This window comes from Ailuropoda melanoleuca, chromosome 16 (assembly GCF_002007445.2).
Source record: "Ailuropoda melanoleuca isolate Jingjing chromosome 16, ASM200744v2, whole genome shotgun sequence".
In the NCBI taxonomy this organism is placed as follows: domain Eukaryota; kingdom Metazoa; phylum Chordata; class Mammalia; order Carnivora; family Ursidae; genus Ailuropoda; species Ailuropoda melanoleuca.
In genome coordinates, this window is record NC_048233.1 from 2,019,972 (window position 1) to 2,026,973 (window position 7,002).

General features: G+C 40.7%; 1 protein-coding gene and 1 pseudogene across 3 annotated transcripts in view; one reads left to right on the plus strand and one right to left on the minus strand.

Moving 5' to 3' along the window:
* ADIPOR2 (adiponectin receptor 2) overlaps positions 1 to 5,171 on the minus strand; it is an 88,873-nt gene extending 83,702 nt beyond the window's left edge. The window contains exon 1 of one of the 3 annotated variants that reach the window (XM_034644765.1): positions 4,980 to 5,171. The gene's annotated coding sequence lies outside the window, so the exon portion shown is untranslated. Of the gene's footprint in view, positions 1 to 4,912 lie in introns of all 3 variants that reach the window. The other 2 variants (XM_011217078.3, XM_002914097.4) reach the window with 2 other exon arrangements.
* LOC100480472 lies at positions 412 to 1,931 on the plus strand (annotated as a pseudogene).
* Positions 5,172 to 7,002: the final 1,831 nt, after the last annotated feature.

Genomic DNA, 7,002 nt, shown 5'->3' on the forward strand with positions numbered 1-7,002 from the left:
CCATGGACTTCCTTCAACTCAGTAACTAGACTCTTGGAAAGTTATCCTACAGTCATTAGCATGAACAATTATACATATAATGCATATGTACATAATACAATAAATTTAAACAGTCTAAATATCCAGTAATAGGAACACTATTAAATTATGACTCACCCATTTAATAAAATACTAAAGAACTACTTAAAAGAACAGAGTAGATGCAGATGTACTGATGTGGGAAGCCAGTGTGAATATTAATTTTTAAAGCACACTACTATGAGCCAAGATGGCGCCACCGGCCAAGTTCCAAGGCTATTTCTAGTCACACCCAGAAGCGTGATTCCAAGCCACAGCTGAGAAGGGTTGGCTGATGTCAGGTGTATGTAGGTTTTCTGAGAGCTGCTTATTGCCAGCCAATGTGCACCCATCATGTCCAGCAGAAACAAACACTGGCTGCCCAGCAACCTGCAGCAGTTACAGAATTAATAAAGTGGACCCTCTGCCTATGCTGAGAGTTTCTACAGCATTAGAATATTCACTACAAATCCAAGTGGAGATTTTCAAATTGCAACCAAATAAACCTAGCAAAGAACTGGCAAAGCTGGTGATGTTTATGGCACTGGTTGGTCACTGCTACCCAAAACATCTAGATGACTTTCCTCAAGAGCTGAAAGATCCACTCTCCTACAATTACACTGTCTTGAATGTAGATCTTCCAATAACATTTTGCAACGCTTTGATCTCTGGAGAAGAATCTCATCAATCCATCAAGTTTGCTATTGCTCTTCTTTGAACATCGCCATATAAGTTTTTAAGATTTAATACACTCATTTTGTGACGGATTAGAATAAAAGTGCAGAATACAATAATAAAATGAATAAAGTATTACAGAATTTCATGTGCACATGAAGAGAGAACAATGCAACTGCAGCCAAGATATCTTTGAAAGTGATGACTGAACTCTTCAGAAGAAACATCTGAAACGATGCCAAGACTATCAATGTTATCACAATTCATGCCTCTCTGAGGTCACCAAAGTATTAGCTGCTGCCCTGACCTTCTTCCTAGGAAAAAATGAACAAGAGAAACAGGACGGCAACTAATAATGCTAGTGCAGAATGCCACGGGAAAAACAGGCTCCAAACACAAGTAAAGGTTGAAAAGGTTATGAAAGTGCTTACAAACAAACAACAACAACAACAACAAAAAACCCAGAAGTCTTTAACTTCTCAGTTATCCATCTGATTCATGATTCTCCAAGATTGTGCAGAAAAACTACTACTGCAGCTGAAGAGCTCTAAAGAGCTGTCTGAAGTGAATATGATGCTCTAGAAACTTATCTCCAGATTGCTGGGAATTTATGAGCTTTTTCTAACTTCTATCCCTTTGTGCAAAAGTTTCTACAGCAGCACCAAAGAGAATTAGTAAGATTTTTCTGTTTGGTGCAAAAACACACAAGCATCTCATCGCCTGGTGTAGTTCCAGTAATCATTCAGTCACTCATGATTGTGGCCACCCATTTCGTTACGGACAAGAACTCTGGGGAAATCATGACAGTAGGAATCAATGAAAGAGATTCTATGAAAGAGATAACAGCTCAATGACTTAACTTCCTCAAGGCCTGGCCCAGTATAAAACACACAACATTAAGAAAGTGACGATGACTGCTAGAACTTTGACTCAGTTCTTCCAAACACGAAATCTCTCAGATGAAGAAATTCCAGGGTTAAGAAGAGATAAAATCAAGAGTACAAAAATATGGAGAATTAGATGAAGTTTACATTCTAGGAACAGAAGTGCTGGAAATTGAGAAAGACGAAGAGAATGCTAAGAACAAAAAAGATGGGTAGGGAAGTATCTGTCTCAATGAGGATGTTAATGGTAAGCAGGTTGATGTGCATCACTGTTCCAATTAAGAAAAGCAAGAAAATCTCCAAGAAGCTAAGTAACTTCAAGGAGCCAGAATGTCCAGTAAAAAAAATAAGCATTCTTTCCAAAAAAAGAAACTGGCACTAAAACATAAAAAAGAATCAAATAACGTCCTCGTAACTTTTCTACTCCAAAGACTGTTGAATTTGTTATTAATCTGAAAATTAGTGAATTAATGATTTTTTTTCATTAAAAAGTCCAGAAGCACTATGTTTTTAAAAACCACCCAAAAAAGCCCACCACAGAACAATGATTGTTTGGATCCCTTTTTAAAAACAACTCTGCAACATAAAAAGGAGCCCTATAATAAAACACAGATTTTAATTAATGACTATGTAACAACACTGGTTCATCAACTGTAACAAATATACCACATTAATGCACGTTATTAATAACAGAAAATAAAGAATAGGTAATACAGGAACTTTCTATACTATCTGCACAAATTTCTGTAAACCTAAAACTGCTCTAAAAAAGTCTATTAACTTTTTTAAAACCTGCATGTAGACAGATTTGTGAATAAACATTTGTATAAGCAGACAAAGAGCTGGAAATCTCTATACCAAACTGCAGTGGATTTCTACAGAGGGTGAAACTGGAAAGAAGGGCATAAGGACGAATTTTTACATCATATACCTCTGGCCTGTCTCAACTCTCGTACGCTGAGCAGTGCTTTAATGAGAGGCTCTGTGGCGTATTGGGAGCCTGGGTCCTGAAGCCAGACTGCATGGATTCAAATCCCAACTGCACCATTATTAACCAGCTGATGAACTTGTGTAGTTAATTCCGCTGTGCCTCAGTTTCCTCATCTTTAAATATGGATACTAGTAAATGTATCCACAGAGCTGCTGCAAGTATTAAATAACTTAATACATGTAAAGTATTGAAAAACTACCTTGCACAGAGGAAATGTTCAATAAATGTTCACCATCACCACCACCATCAAGCATCCATTATTCCTGATTTTTTTTTTTTAATCTTAACTGGTAAGACAAATCAGGAAAACTTGGCTCATCAAGTTCCTTTCTAGTAAGCTAGTCGATGCAGGAAATACAAATGTATTCAATAGCCAAATCACAATAATATGAGGGTTTTTAAAAAAAAAAAAAAAAAAAAAAATNCTGTAATAATCACAAAAACAAACACCTCTGAGTGGTGTGATTCTGGACAATTTTTACTTTCTTCTTATACTTTTCTGACTCATTTTAATTTTCTACATTGCATGTGCATGATTGTAATAAAGTAGGAGTCAGCAAGCTTTTTCTATTTGGGCCAGACAATAAATGTTTTAGGCTTTGCAGCCCATGAGTCTCTGCCTGACTACTCAATTCTACCCCTGCACTGCAAAAGCAACCACAAACAACATCAAAATGAATATAGATGGCTATATCCCAATAAAAACTTAACTTATAAAAGCAGACAGCTAGCAAAACTTGCCCCACAAACTATAAAGTTTGCCACCCCCTGAGATGAAGAATAAAATTATTTTCATTTTGGAACACAAGATGTGATTTATATTATAGAAAGTACATCGGCTAAATTGATACTACCAGTAGAAAAAGATTCATCCATTTATTTATTCGCACTAGTCTAGGGACAGAAAAACACAAACTCTTTTTTTAGGCTCTGGAAATCCTCTTCTCATCCTTAGCGTTCAGATATGAGAAAATTTGCTACTAAGTAGCCTATAAAGTACAGATATGAACATATACTGGTGGATATGCAGTTACAAATAGAAGCTAAAAGAAATGTCTTTCATATTTAAATCTGACATTTTTTCAAAGTTCATAATAATTCACCACCAAGCAGCTGCTACCACATGTGTGGAAGTCCCAACTACTGATGAAATTATTTTAGTTACAAACTGTCAGTCAGCAAATAAAAATCTTCATTTTTAGGAAATGAAAAACTAGGAGTGAAAAATCAAATTCTAAAAGAATGAGAGTGAGAGGGTGATAAAAGGAGACAATGCGTGGCCTTTGTTAAAAGAACACTTCAAACTTCAGAAATGATAGTTTTAAGATCTCCCCTCCAAAATTAAACCTTTGGTTGAAGGATTGTTTGTAACACTTCACTGAGAAGTTTTGTGATCAAATGATTTTAAATGTTACAACAGATTTCTTCTGGTTTTAAACAGTTTCTTGGGGGTGAGGGAACTGTTTTTGGAAGAGATCTAATGGGATTAACAGAAGGCTGAGAAATCCAGAATCTAAAAATAAAATATTAAAAGGCCGTCCTATTAAAAAAAAAAAATGCCAAAAACCTGCACTGAAGTCACCATACCCAGTAAAATTCCGGTCGGACATTTAAATCTTTCTACCAAAAGTCACAGTTGGGCCGTCTCATGAAGTTGTCAAATTCCGGAGGCAAACCTATTTGTATTTACTGTCAAAAGCCAATGGGAGAAAAGAAGTTACCTATTAGTTTCCAATCCGAACTCTCTCACAGACCCCACAGAATTGATTTAAACCCTGTTACCATCAGTTCTAAAAGCAGCAAACAGTGACAGACGAAAGCCAAACGGGGCTTGGGAAACAAGCGCCCAAGGTACTATCCCAAGTAGGCTGCCTGGAGCGCCACCAAAGAAAAGGTAAGGAAAATCTTCCTACCCCAGGGACTATAAAAGTAATACCAAGCAGAACCCATTCGAAGCCTGTCACCAAAGAAATTCCTAGAACTAATAAAAGAGACAAAAATGAAGAAAGGGAGGGCAGAGTCTCTCGGTGGGCTGTAAGGAAGGGGCACTGCACGCGAAGGGAGAAGAGCTGAGAGAGGGCTCCGGACCCCGTGCCGGGAGGGGCGAGACGGGTGGGGGACACCAGGCGCTACAGACAGCGGTTGAAAGGAGGGCGGATCCAGGCCCCTCACGGTCGGCCCCTGCGGCCACTGCACTGCACGCTGTGCCCCACGGCGGGTCAGGTAAGGAGGCCAAGTTGAAGGCTGGGACGAGAGCTCGCTCCCCGGCCCGCGCCGGGAACACTTTCCGCCTCAGACCCCTCACCTCCTCCTCGACCCCGGGCTCTCTCCCTTCGCCCGAGAAACGGCGCTCACACTCCAGAGACCCTCACCCAGAGCTTGTCGCTGCCTCGCCGCGAGTCTCGGACTCCTCGGGAACCACGGTTGAGGGGAGGGGGAGGAAGGGGGAGCGGAGGAGGGAGGGGACCCGGTGGAGCCGCGCCGCTGCCGCCGCCGCGATACCGCGTCTAAGATCTTGCTCGCGCCGCCGCGACAGCCGCCGCCGCGTCTTCCCGCCCCCACGACTGCACGTCGCCGTGACGCTCATCGCACGAGGCGGTTCGAACCAATAAGGCCACAGCTTGTGCGCAGCCGCACTGGCCCAAACCGGAAACTGCTCTTCTGAACGATCTAGAGTGTGGATGCATCCTGGGAGTTGTGGTTCGGTCAGGAACTCAAGGAAAACAGTACTGAGCATCAGGGGACCGAGAGAAAGAGCGCTCCACGGGCGCGCACACAAATCCCCTTCGTTTTTTTTTCTTCCCACCAAAAGCGGAAGCAGTTCTGATCAGAAGAGGCAGGGGCCCGCCCCAGCTCGGGGACGCTTTTTCCGGTCTCTATGGATACGGGCTACACACCTTGGGCGGAAGCCAAAATTTAGGGATTTAGGCTGGATCGTGTTTCTCCCAACCGCCAATATATTGCTAGGCGTCGTCTGTGAAAGCTTCTGAAATAAATCCAAAAGCATTAGCCAAGTCTTGTGCAAAACAATACCGTTTGCCTTTTATTACCTTGTTAAGGTATTATGATTTATGCTCTACTCCTCAAAAACAAATGTGAACCCACTCACTCCTAGAATACATATAATTCAGAATGATTTGTAAAAATGTTTTTAATGTAATAGCAGATCAGAAACTAATTCAGCATTAAATACTGTGTCCATTTCCCAGAGTGAGTGATTTTCTACATGTGCGTTTCCAACTGAGCTCTAACTTGTTAGAAATCAAAGAATGGATTGGTTACATACTTTTTCTATAAGAAAAGGAAGTACAAGCCCTCCACCCCCCATCCGAAAGTTCCGTTTTTCACTAACCGAAAGAATTACAAAGAGGGTTCGCCTTTCCAAGATGGTAATTGTTTCTTTGCCTTTCGCCCGATCTTGGAAAAGGCTTCATAAGAACGTGCTGTATTTTCGGAAAGCCACGTGAAACCTGGATAGAAATTGGTTGGCATATAAATATGTTTTCCTCACGTTCAGCTCTAAGATGAATTTATCACACTCTGAACAGGTTATTGCCTTAACTGTAAAACTCTTGTTAATGATTAGATAAAATCCATAAGCTTTCAAGAACGCTTATGCGCATACCATTTGTCCTTCCCTTGATCTACAGCAAGAGAAAACAGAGAATTCTGGAAAAAGCTGCACAGATCTCCTATCAAAAGGCCTAGAGTCAGGACCCCTGGGTGGCTGAGACAGTTAAGCGTCTGCCTTGGCCTTAGGTCACGATCTTCAGGTCCTGGAATCGAGCCCCACGTCGGGTCTCCCTGCTCAACGGGGAGTCTGCTTCTCCCTCTTTCTCTGCCTCTCCCCCTGCTTGTGCTCTCCCTCTCTCTCAAATGAATAAGTAAAATATTTTTTTAAAAAAGGCCTAGAGTCTAATGTATGAGGGAACCCCCCACCCCTAGAAAATAGGGAACTCTTCAACCCTGGAAATGTAAATTCTAGAAGTGATTAAAGTCACTAAAATCACAAAAAGCATGAATAAGATGATCTTAATACTAGTATTTTAAGCCACCCAGTTAAGCTTGCAAGAGATAAAATGAATACAAATTATAGAAATTAAATTTAAAGGACAAAATTCCCTTCAGGGAGTAATTTACATTGAAAATATAAATTACCTCTTTTTAAGTTTGCATAATTTGTAAAGATATAGCAGTAATGACTTCTGTTTTTCCAGACATAAAGACATAAAGCTTTGAGATTGAAATCAAGGAAGGCATTCATACACTTCAAGTAGCACATCAGAAACAAAACACAGGCTCCTTTGGATAGCAAATTCGACCCAGTATACCCACTCACTTAAGGAAAGGATGAGAAGAACAAGAGCCCCAGGCTTATAAAAGGTCTGCTAAAGG